Genomic DNA, 12,228 nt, shown 5'->3' on the forward strand with positions numbered 1-12,228 from the left:
GAGTAGGGCAGCCTGCGGGGCAAAACGGAATAGTGAGATCTGAGACTTTTATGGCCCCGCCCCTTTCCAGGGGCTCCGGAGGCGTCTCTTGGTGACCTCCGAGGACGTTCTATCCTTGAAGCTCTCAGCTTTAATGCGCTTGCTTCTGAATTTTTGAAAATAGTTTTCCGTGTTTTGTTTTTAAAGGAAATGAATGGTGAGGAAAGAAAGACCTTCGCCGGCATGCCAAATTTTAAAAGCCTCCAGGGGCCAGCGAAATGCCTCGGCAAACCTGACTACCTGAATTCGATTCTTGGAACCCAGTATAGATCAGAAGAACTGACTCCTGAAAGTTGTACTCTGATCATACACACGCGCGCGCGCGCGCACGCACACACACACACCAATAAATGAATAAAGATAATTAAAAAGCAACCACAAAGGTGACATTTTCAAACGTTAGAATTGGCACAAAAGATTAAAGATGGAGTTAGTCGTGGATCAGTGAAGTGCTTCCTACAAGCATTAAGACCTGGGTTAGATTCCTCAACACCCCATATGCCGCTAGCACAATGGGCCCCCATAATTGAAAAGCTAGAAAAGAAACCTGCCGGCCTAGCTGAGTCAGTAAGCTCCTGGTTCAATGAGAGGCCCCCTCTATAAAAATAGGTTGGGGTCAGGCATAGTAGAACGCAACCTTTAATTTCAGCACCTGGGAGACAGAAGCAAGAGGATCTGTGAGTTCGAGACCAGCCTCCTCTAAGAATCAAGTTCCAGGCTTGTCAGAACTATGAATGGAAGGCTGGGGATGCAACTAAGTAGCAGAATGTTTGCCTAATCTTACCTAGCACGCACAGAGCCTTTGGCCCAACACTAGAAGTTGGGGGTGGGGATGGACAAACTATATGCTTCACATTTTGTTTTTAAAGATAGGGCTTCACGTAGCCCAGACTAGCCTTGAACTTGCTATATTGTCAAAGGTAACCTTGAACTTTTTAAAAAATATATATTTATTTTATTTATATGAGTACACTATAGCTGACTTCAGACACCAGAAGAGGGCATCAGATCCCATTACAGATGGTTGTGAGCCATGACATGGTTGCTGGGAATTGAACTCAGGACCTCTAGAGGAGCATTCAATGCTTTTAACCGCTGAGCCATCTCTCCCAGCCCCCATGTCCTTGAACTTCTGACTATCCTGCTTCCACCTCCCATGTTGGCATGGTACACTTACAAGCAGAAATTTATGTCCATGCTCCGGCCTTAGCATTTTTCCTCTGCCATGAGAGCAGCATGCCACAATAAAGCTGTTTCTCCAAGAATGAAGATGTGCAGAGTCACAGCTAATCATGCCATGAGCAAGAATAAAATCTTCATTCTTACTAACTACTGGGATTCCTTTGGTGGTTGTCCCAGCTCTCTCTGGGGGTAAGCCAAGAGCTTATCTACAAATATCACAAAACGAAGCAAACTCTGGTCAACTCAGATGGGAAGAATCTCAAAGAAGGCAAGTGTGAATATAAATTAAGAAGCAAGCTTAACTGGTTTTGTCGAGTGATGTATATACCCTGTTTGGAGAGATTCTTTGACCCAAAGGGCTTGGTCAACAATGGCATCCCAAAACAAGGTAGGTTCCAAAGGAAAACATTAGCATTGGACATTGAAAGTCGAACACTAGGGATTTTGCTCCTGATGTTACCTAGGTGGTAGATGAGATGATCTCAAGCAGCAAGCCTCTTAGCTCAGCATGCAGAGGCTGGAGAGATAGCTCAGTGGTTAACAGTACTGGCTGTTCTTCCAGAGGCCCTGAGATCACTCGTGTCAGTTGGCTCATGCACAGCTCCAACCCCAGAAGATCTGATGCCTTCTTCTGAGTTTCTGAGTTCTGTGGGGGCATGCATACTTATTGCATACATTCACACAGGCAGCACACATAAGCATGAATAAATTTCTTTAAAACTTTAAAGATTAGCATTGCAACAATGTAACCAGCCAGCTTCTTTCTTCTGTGCCCTGGCCTCCCCATCCTGCTGCCATGTCTTTCCCCCACATAATGAATTGAAAGCAGAAACCAAGCCTGAGAGTCATATGGAACAAAGTGGTAAGGGGAAACAGATGGCTAGGCTGTCCTCCAGTCCCGGGCATCAAGCTGTACCTACCTCTAGACTTCCCAACTATGTAAGCCACAAACTCTGTGTCCTTATACCATGTTAACTGCTCCAAATAAAGACTTATCCCTGACTAATAGAGAAAGAAAGGGGATGTGGAAATGGTTAGTGTGTTGTATTTGTTGTATTAATCAGGGTTTTCTGAGGTCTGTGTGTGTGTATAAATAATTGGCTTACAGGCTATGGTCCGGTTATGGTGGTCTTCAATAGTCCACAAGGCTCAATGCTTCAGCTGATCTTCAGTCTATGTCCAAAGCCCAAAGAAGTAGGCTCTAAAACCAGTGAAGGAGAAGAGAAAACAACTGAGTCAAGAGCAAAAGCTTCCTTTATATAAACTGCCACCAGAAGGTGTGGCCCAGATTTAAGGTAGATCTTCCCACCTCAAAAGATCTGGATATAGGGTGGATCTTCCCACCTCAAATAATTCAATCAAGAAAGAAAAATCACTCACAGGTATACTGACTCACTTGAGTTTTAGTTCATTCCAGATGCAGTCAAGATGACAACCAAGAAAGTCTTACACATTTTTCTGATGTGATTGCATGCTGGCCCAACAAATGTCTGGAGGCTGGTTCAAATGCCTGGGTTCAAGCTGCTCTCTGCCTTATTAGCCTCCTGAGTAGCTAGGACTGCAGGTATGTGTCACAAACCAAAACACCCCGTATTTTTCTTTATGAATTAATCCAACTCTGATTTCTATAAATAACAGTTTCTGTGAGGGTAATGGCCTTCAAAACTCCCCAAAACTTTGTTCCACTCTAGACTCACGGTAAAAAATTAGGCTTCTGCTGGGTCCTGCTAAGACTTCAACCCCCAGTGAACTAGACTGTTGGGGGGAGGGCGGCAATGGGGGGATGGTTGGGAGGGGAACACCCATAAGGAAGGGGAGGGGGGAGGGGGATGTTTGCCCGGAAACCAAAGAATTATTATTACGTATTAAATAAATTTTTAAAAAAATTAGGCTTCTGAATCCAGAAAGTTAAAGATCAGCTCTGGGGCCAGAGTGAATTCCTTACAGTTCTAAGCACTCCTGAGAGGCCAGATGGATTTCTGAAACCACTTCCATGCATGGCGCACTGCTTTAGACCTGAGAGGAAGACAGAGGGAGAAAAGTGGCATGCTGTTGGAGTTTTAGAGAGAGAGAGGGAGAAAGAGAGAGAGAGAGAGAGAGAGAGAGAGAGAGAGACATGTCTCATGTGTGTGGGTGCATGTGTGTATATGGCTGTGTATACATGTGAGTTCATATACATGTTGCATATGCATGTATGTACATATACATGTGAAGGCCCAAGGATGACGTTATGCAAGTTCTTTCATAACGTTATTCCAGTTATTCATGGAGGTACGGTCCCTTGATTAGATCCAGAGTTCACTGATAGGGCTAGCAAGGCCAGTTGGCTTGTTCTGGGGATTCCCTCTCTGCCTTCTGGGTGTTAGGATTGGAGGCAGATTGCCATACCCACCCAGTATTTATCTGGGTGCTGGGGATCTGAACTCTGGTCCGTATGCTTGCAGAGTGTATTAGCCAGGGTTCTTTAGAAGAACAAACTCAATAAGAAGAATATAATGGGGGTTGGGGATTTAGCTCAGTGGTAGAGCGCTTGCCTAGCAAGCGCAAGGCCCTGGGTTTGGTCCCCAGCTCCGAAAAAAAAGAAAAAAGAAAAAAAAAAGAATATAATGTACTACATTCCCTTCTGTTTAAGTAGTAACAGTTGTTTTACTCCTGAGGCTGACAGCCCAGCAGCTGTTCTGTCTTTAATGCCGGGCGCCTCATTTTCTTGGAGTAGTCCCACAGTAGCTGTCTTACTGCACAGGCTGGCAACCCAGTAGTTGTTCAGTGGGTGCCTAAGCAATCCCAATCTGGTGCCAGAAACCTGGAAGGTTCTTGGAGAGCCACTGGCTTCAGTAATAGAGGCCTGAAAATGCTGGTTCTGACATCAGGGAAGGAAGCACCACCACCAACAGAATAAATCAATGCAGCAGCTGAAAGGCAAGCTGAACAAGCAAGAAGGACGGCCCTGGAAGCAAAGGCAGCTAATTGTCCTTCTTCTGCCATGAAGTGCCTACCTGAAGTGGCCTACCACAATCCTAGTGGGTCTTCCCAAGTGAATTGAGGCAATAAGACGAGAAGCCTTTTGGACAAATCAGAGTTCTCTAGAGTCACAGAACTTATGGAATGTCTCTATATATTAAGGGAATTTATTGTAATGATTTACAGTTTGTTGTCCAACTAACCCAACAGTGGGCAGTTGTGGATGGGAAGTCCGAAAGCCTAGAAGTTGCTCAGTCTATGAAGCTGGTCTTCTGTAGAAGTCGGTTCCAACAGATGTGCTGGCAAGTAAGTGCCAGCAGTCAAAGAGGATCAAGTCTTCCTTCTTGCAATGTCCACATATAGGCCTGCAGCAGAAGGCGTGGACCAGATTAAAAGTATGTACCACCAAGCCTGGATCTTGGATTGGCTTTTTCCAAGGCTGATCTTGAACTCAGAGGTCTGCTTGCCTCAGTCTCCTGGGAGTAAAGATGTGTAATACCCTGCCTGGGCCTAAGCTTTTCAAGACCCCTTTGCCTCAAGATCTGCATGTCAAAATTTGGGTCAAGATTCATGTCTTCCAGCTTCAAGATCTGGATCACAGGTGTGCCCTCCATTTCTGGATTGTAGTTCATTTCGGATGTAGTCAAGTTGACAAGTAGGAATAGCCATCACATTCCCTATTCAGGTGATTCTAAGCTGGGGCAAGTGACATTAAAACCAACCATCACACATTGCAAGAATTTTATTCACTGAGTTACCTCCCTAGCCCAGGTTATCCTTAAATTCACTATGTGTCCCAGGCTCACTTCAAACTCTCAGTCCCTCTAAATGGGATTACAGGATGGTGTCACCATCTCTGCTCTTTTTTAAAACAAAAACAAAAAAACAAAAACAAACAAATGAACAAACAAACAAAAAACAGGTTCTTACCATACAATTCTGGCTGAGCCAGAACTTGACAAGTAGACCAGGCTGGCCCCAAACTCACAGAGGTCCACCTGCCTCTGCCTCTGCCTCTGGAATGCTGGGATTAAAATGTGTGCCACCACTCCTTATGTTTCTCTTTTATATTAAATATTTTATTTAATGTGTGACTATAATACATTTTGATAGACAGTTGAGTTATTCTCATCTTTTGGGTGCTTTGAATAGCAGTGTACAAACAGAATGTGGAAACTCACACTTGGAAGGCTGAGGATTTCTGTGAGTTCAAGGCTAGTTTTGGGGTACAAAATGAAACCCTCTTTCAAGACAACCACAACACAACTTAGTGCAGTGTGTTTTTAGAGTGTTCTTTCGGGTCTTTTGAGGTTTAGGTCTACAGGTGACCTTATGAATTAATTATACGACAAGCCTATATTTAATTTTTTGAGGAAGCATCTTAACTATGTAACATTCCCAACAGAAGTTTTTCTAAAGGCAAGTGTGATAGGGCTCAAAATTGTGTTTAAAGACAATCCAGAAACCAGAGTCAAATGGACTAGGGCTGCCGTGTCATCAACCCATTTCTACAACATCTTGGGCAAGATGTAATGAGGACGGGATTGGGGACAGCAGCAAGAATACAGGAAGAGGATGTGGATGCAAAGGCGGTTGTTACTGAGGTAGGGGTGAAGGGAATTGACAGTTGATGACTATTGAGGGGACATGGGCAGAAGACAAATAAGGGTGTTGGTGGGACTCTCAGATTTCGCATCTGGAACAATGATTGGCAGTCTCCAGACGGGGGCTGAGTATCTATAGTTCAAGCTCGGACACATGGCACTTCAATTACAAGCTGATTGTAAGCCGTGGGGCAGACACCTGCTGTCTCAATGCACAGCCCACATCCCTTTGCCCTTTCAACCTGTAACAGCATGTCTGTTTCCTGTTTTGTTTTGTTTTGTTTGAGACACAGTTACATATAGGCTGGCCAGGAACTTCTGTGAGCCTCTTCGCATGGTTAATCTCACTCTTTTCCCCATGCCTCCACCCTTTTTAGGTTGTAGAGCCATCCTTCATCTGTGTGTGGTGAGGTCTTTAGAGAAGACCTGTTCCCAGAATAAGCAGTCATTTTTCTGACAGATTGGTTTGACTCAAGCCCTTGGGAAGAGCCCAGAAGATCATGTGTGGATCCCAGACATTGAAGAAGCTGTAATGTTGCCTTGGAGACCCCAAGACGTTCGAAATGCCAGAGCCATGGGCGATCTGCTGAGGAAAGCTGCTAACGGGGAGTGGAACCAGCCCAGGAGAAAGAAGTTTGTCGCAGTCAACAAAGGTGGAAAAGGAGTTGGAGACCTGGAGAGCACTTTGACATCAGACACGGAGACGCAGACTTTGGAGTTTGTCTGGCTGTTTTCCTGTCTTGCTTTGGGGATTACAGTTACGTGATTGAATGAATGTCAGAAGAGACTTTGAACTCTGGACTGTTAACATTGTTGAGACTGCTATAGACAGTGGGGACTTTTGAAGTTGGACTAATTGTATTTTGTTTAGGTATAGCCCCCATAGACTCATATGTTTGGACAAGCCTGTGGGGACCAGGGAGTGGAATGTGATGGTTTGTATATGATTGGTCCAGGGAGTGGCACTATTAGAATGTATGGCCCTGTTGGAGGAGGTGTGTCACTGTGGGTGTGGGCTTTAAGATCCGCATCCTCGCAGCCTGGGTATTTATCTCCTGTTTGCCTTTGGAATTAGATGTAGAACTCTCAGCTCCTTTTGCACCGTTCCTGTCTGGATGCTGCCGTGCTAATGAACTGAACCTGTGAACCTGTAACCCAGCCCCAGTTAAATGATGTGCTAAGGAGAGTAACCTTGGTCACGGTGTCTGTTCACAGCACTAAAACCCTAAGACAACAACCAAGGCTAGCAATCACACTGAGACCAAAATTTTAATCTAATTAAGTTTCAATTTAGCCCAGACCATGGCATACACCTGTGATCCCAGCAGGCCAGAGGAGAATGCGTGAGGATCAGAAAGTTTAAGGGCAACCTGAGCTACATTATAGAGAACTTACCTAGCATGTGCAAAACCCTTAAAAAGAACTTAGCTACTTATGGTGGATGAGTACGCAGTAGAGAGTACTCAGGTAGACTTTTGACCTACATTGGAAAGTATAGTGGAGTATTAATCATAGAATGTGGTTTGGAGTCAGCCTGATCAGGGTTTGAATCCCAGCTCCACTTATCTCCCTGAGTCAGAGAACTGAAAGATTGGAAGGGCAGTTGGCTCATGGTGTGCTGTACCACAAGGAGAGAGAGGATGGAAGGGCCACAGTGGGGTCATTGGTCCACTGCGTTTGGCAGTGTGGTGGTTTCAAACAGGATGGGCCCCATAGGCTCTGACTCTTAAATGCTTGGCCCCCAGTGAGTAGAACTGTTTGGGAGGGATTAAGAGGTATAGCCTTGGGGTTGGGGATTTAGCTCAGTGGTAGAGCGCTTGCCTAGGAAGCGCAAGGCCCTGGGTTCAGTCCCCAGCTCCAAAAAAAAGAACCAAAAAAAAAAAAAAAAAAAGAAAAGAGGTATAGCCTTGGGGCTGGAGAGATGGCTCAGTGGTTAAGAGCACTGACTGCTCTTCCAGAGGTCCTGAGTTCAGATCCCAGCAACCACATGGTGGCTCACAACCATCTATAATGAAATCCGATGCCCTCTTCTGGTGTGTCTGAAGACAGCTACAGTGTACTCATATACATAAAATAAATAAATAAATCTTTAAAAAAAGAGAGAGAGAGATAACCTTAACCAGGTGTGGCGACTCACACCTTTAGTCCCAGCACTTCAGAGGCAGAGGCAGGTGGATCTATATGAGTTTGAGGCCAGCTAGGTCTACAGAGTGAGTTCCAGAACAGCCATGGATACAGAGAAATCCTGTTTGGAAATAAATAAATACATAAATAAATAAATAAATAAATAAATAAATAAGGTGTGGCCATGTTGGATGAGGTGTGTCACTGGGGGGTGGGCTTTGAAGTTTCGAAAGTTTACAGCAGGCCTTCTTTGTCTCTGCCTGTAACTTGCAGACTGTTGAGCTCTCAGTAACTGCTTGAGCAGCATGCCTCCCTGCCTGTTTATCTGCAGCCACACTCCTTTTCATACAGATTACAAGTCTAATCCTCTGGAACTGTAAGTAAAAACCCAGTTAAATGCTTACTTTCACAAGTTGCTTTGGTCACAGTGTCTTTTCACATTGATAGAATAGCAACAAGACCACAACTGAGAGACCGGGAGTGAATGAAGACAAGAAGTATTGTCTGGTGTGGTGGCTTAGGCCTTTAAATCCAGCACTCGGGAGGCAGAGGCCGGCAGATCTCTGTGAATGAAAGACCAGCCACAAAACCACACCAAAACAAAACCTGAAAAGAAGTGTAAGATGTGGTGGGGGCTAGGTGGGGTGGCTCATGCCTGTAACCTCAGCACTCAAGAGGCTGAGGCTAGACCATTGCAAAGTAGGGCTAGCCAGGGCTATATTCTAACATCCAGTTTCAGAAACCCCCAAACCAACCGCTCCTCCCAAATGATGGTGTAAAATCCACACCAGGTATCAGAATGTCTTCAAAGTAAATAAACCAACCTACCCACGTTACATGGTACATACTCAAATACTTAATGTTAGTTCTCAGAGGGAGTACTTAGAAAAACGGGGCTTGAAAACCCCTTCTGTAAGAGGTCCTTAGAGTGGTGCCTGGCCCAGAGAATTCGATCAACAAGTAATTACTCCTGTAACTAATATTGGTGGGGGACTAATAATGACAATAATTAATAGTAGTTGGGACTAACAAGGAGAGTTTAATCCTTAAACCAACTTGATGAAATTATTTTGCTGCTTGGTTTTCTGCTTGAGACAGAACCTCATGCAGTCTAGGCCAGCCTTGAATTCACTAGGTAGCTGAGGCTGGCCTTGAATTCCTGATCCTACTGCATCTACCTTCCAAATGCTGTGATTACAAGCCTACATCACTATTCCAAGCAGGATGGGTGGAAATAAAGAAGAGATGAAATTTATCCCAAGTCCTTTGGCTCAGATAGGACAGAACCGAAGCCTGCCGGACTCCAGACATCAGCCTTGGGGAATTAGGATGTGGGAGCTCGAGAGCGGGAAGTCTCAAGAGGAAAGAAAGGCTTAAGGACGGTTACTCTGGGATCGAAATCCACTCCTGCTTTTTGCTCATTCCCACAAATCTGGATTCCTGCCTTCTCTCCTCTGTGCCCGCTGTCCCCTTCTTGCCAGGTCCCTTGCCGCTGGTCCTGAGTGTATCTCCTCTGATCTACTGATCCCTGCTTCCTGTCCCACTCAACCACATCTCAGACTCAGGAAAGCAATTGAAATCGAATTTTAAAAGGGCTTTTAAAAAAAATTTATTTATGTCTGCTTTTGAGGGGGATCTAGAGCAGGTGAGCAAACTAAATATTCTGGCAGACAAGAGGTAATGGACAACGTAAGAAAAAGCTGCAGGGCCGGAGAGGTGGCTCAGTGGTTAAGAACACTTATTCTTCTTGCAGAAGATCTGAGCTCAGTTCGAGCACTGGTGTTAGGAGGTTCACTAACACCAGTAACTCCAGCTCTAGGGGATCTGATGCCCCCTTCTGGACGCCTAAGGCATCGTTCTCTCATGTGCATACCCACAAACCAACATACATATACACAATTAGAAATAAAAGTGTTGGGGGCTGGAGAGATGGCTCAGTGGTTGAGAGCACTGACTGCTCTTCCAAAGGTCCTGAGTTCAAATCCCAGCAACCACATGGTGGCTCACAACCATCTGTAATGAGATCTGATGCCCTCTTCTGGTGTGTCTGAAGACAGTTATAGTGTACTTACACATAAAATAAATAAATATTAAAAAAAAAAGAAATAAAAGTGTTTGTATTCGTTTGTTTACTTGTAACAGGGTCTCATTATGTAGCCCCGGCTCCTCTTTGATAGGAGCTGGGACACAGCAGTGGAGTTGTGAGAAGTGAGACAGTTGGTGACGTTGAAAATGCCTAAAATCAAGGTTTTAGTTGGATGTGCTGGCACATGCTTGTAATCCCAGCACTTGAGAGACAGAGGTGGGAAAATTGCCATAGAATTGAGGTCAATTTGGGATACACAGCAAGTTCTAGACCAGCCAGGGTTGTGTAGCAAGACTCTGCCCAGAAAAGACCAAGGGGGGTTGGGGGGAATCAAGAGTAAAATTTGTAGCAATTGATTTTGGCAAAGTATAGGAAATGGTTCTAATTGCAGGTCCCAAGACAGTAACAGATCCTGAAATCATTGGGATGCTTGAACAAGCTTGCATTTTAAAAAATGGAATGGGATAGCACAGACTACCAGAGGGAAATGGAGTAGACTGCACAAAGCAAGATTAAAAGTATTGTAAAGTTTGTTTTAGCCCTGTGTATATCAAAATGTGCTCTGGTCACAGTGTAAGATTCATTTAGTGATTTATTATTTATTTTTGTTTTATGTGTATTGGTGTTTTACCTGCAATGGATGTATAACTGGGGATGTAGAATCCCCTGGAGTTGGAGTTTACAGACAGTTGTGAGCTGCTATGTGGGTCCTGGGACTTGAACCTAGGTCCTCTGGAAATGCAGCCAGTGTTCTCAACCACTAAGCTATCACTTCAGTTGTAGTTATTTGTTTTCGATTTAAACATTTTTTTTTTTTTGGTTCTTTTTTTAGGAGCTGGGGACCGAACCCAGGGCCTTGCGCTTCCTAGGTAAGCGCTCTACCACTGAGCTAAATCCCCAGCCCCGATTTAAACATTTTTATACAATATATTTTGATCAAATTCTTTCCCCTCCCCCAACTCCTCCCAGCTCCCCCCACTTTTCTACTCACCCAACTTCATGTTCCTTCTTTCTCTCAAACAACAACAAAACAACCCAAAAACTCAAAACAAACAAACAAAACCCCAACGAAACAAAACAACAATAACAACAACAAAGAGACAAAGGGTGCACACAAAACTGTGGCAATCCATTTGTATTGGCCAGATATTCCTAGACATGGGGCCGGCAACACTCCATGGGAGAAAACTGATTTTCCCTTTCCTAACATACCAATTGCAAATTACATCGTGGCAAGGGCTGGGACTTAAATCCACTTCCTCTTTTCCATGTTGTGATTTTGCTCAGTTTGAACTTGTTCAGGTGTTGTATAGATTGCCACAGTCTCTGTGTGTTCCTTCATATATCAGGTATGATACTGCAAAATTGCTTTCTTGAAGACATCCCCTGCCTCTGACTTTTTTTTTTTTTTCCGGAGCTGGGGACCGAACCCAGGACCTTGCGCTTGCTAGGCAAGTGCTCTACCACAGAGCTAAATCCCCAACCCCTGCCGCTGACTCTTACAATCCTTTCGCATCCTCTTTCTGGTAGATCCTTGAGCCTTGAGGGGAGGGGCTTGATGACGACATCCCACAAGTCTCCTGGGCTCAGCACGTAGTCCAGGTGTGGCTCTCTGTGTTAACCACCGTTTACTGTAAGACGCTTCTCTGCTGAGTTGAGCACTGACCTGAGTCCCAGCAAAGTGCATAGAACTAATTTCTTGTCACGGATACAGTGAAGAATTCTTTCCTTTTTTTTTTTTTTAGCCTTTACTTTTTTATTCTTTGTGCACAAAGAACGGCATGATCGGTTTCACTGGGTAGACAGTCGAATACTCCATTCAGGTCACTTAGTCCAACTTAACGAAGCCTACGTCCTTCGCGTACTCACGGAAGTACTGACGGCTCAGACCGTGGTGGTTAGAACAGATGCGTGGCAAGTGCGAGAACCCTGGCCGAACTTCCGCGGGTGACTTCAGTAGAGCTACTGGTGACCCATTTGCCTTCTGACGCCCAACGAGGAAAAAGGCGTGAAGAATATTTCCAAGTCCTCATCTAAGATGTTACTACGGGGAAATGCAGACTCCCAGAACTTTCTTTCGCTCTCCCAAAGGCTTATTAGTGGCTCTTGCTTGTTCGTGTTTTTGTTTTTTAGGTTTATTTATTCGTTTATTATGTATACAATGTTCTGCCTACTTGTACACTTGCACACCAGAAGAGGGCACCAGACCTCATCACAGATGGTGATAAGCCA

At 44.6% G+C, this 12,228-nt stretch overlaps 1 pseudogene; it reads right to left on the minus strand.

Annotated features, from left to right (window-relative positions):
- Positions 1 to 11,824: 11,824 nt before the first annotated feature.
- Rps29-ps10 (ribosomal protein S29, pseudogene 10) lies at positions 11,825 to 11,973 on the minus strand (annotated as a pseudogene).
- Between the last annotated feature and the right edge of the window lie 255 nt (positions 11,974 to 12,228).

Source organism: Rattus norvegicus, chromosome 5, assembly GCF_021556685.1.
Source record: "Rattus norvegicus strain SHRSP/BbbUtx chromosome 5, alternate assembly SHRSP_T2T, whole genome shotgun sequence".
Lineage (NCBI taxonomy): Eukaryota > Metazoa > Chordata > Mammalia > Rodentia > Muridae > Rattus > Rattus norvegicus.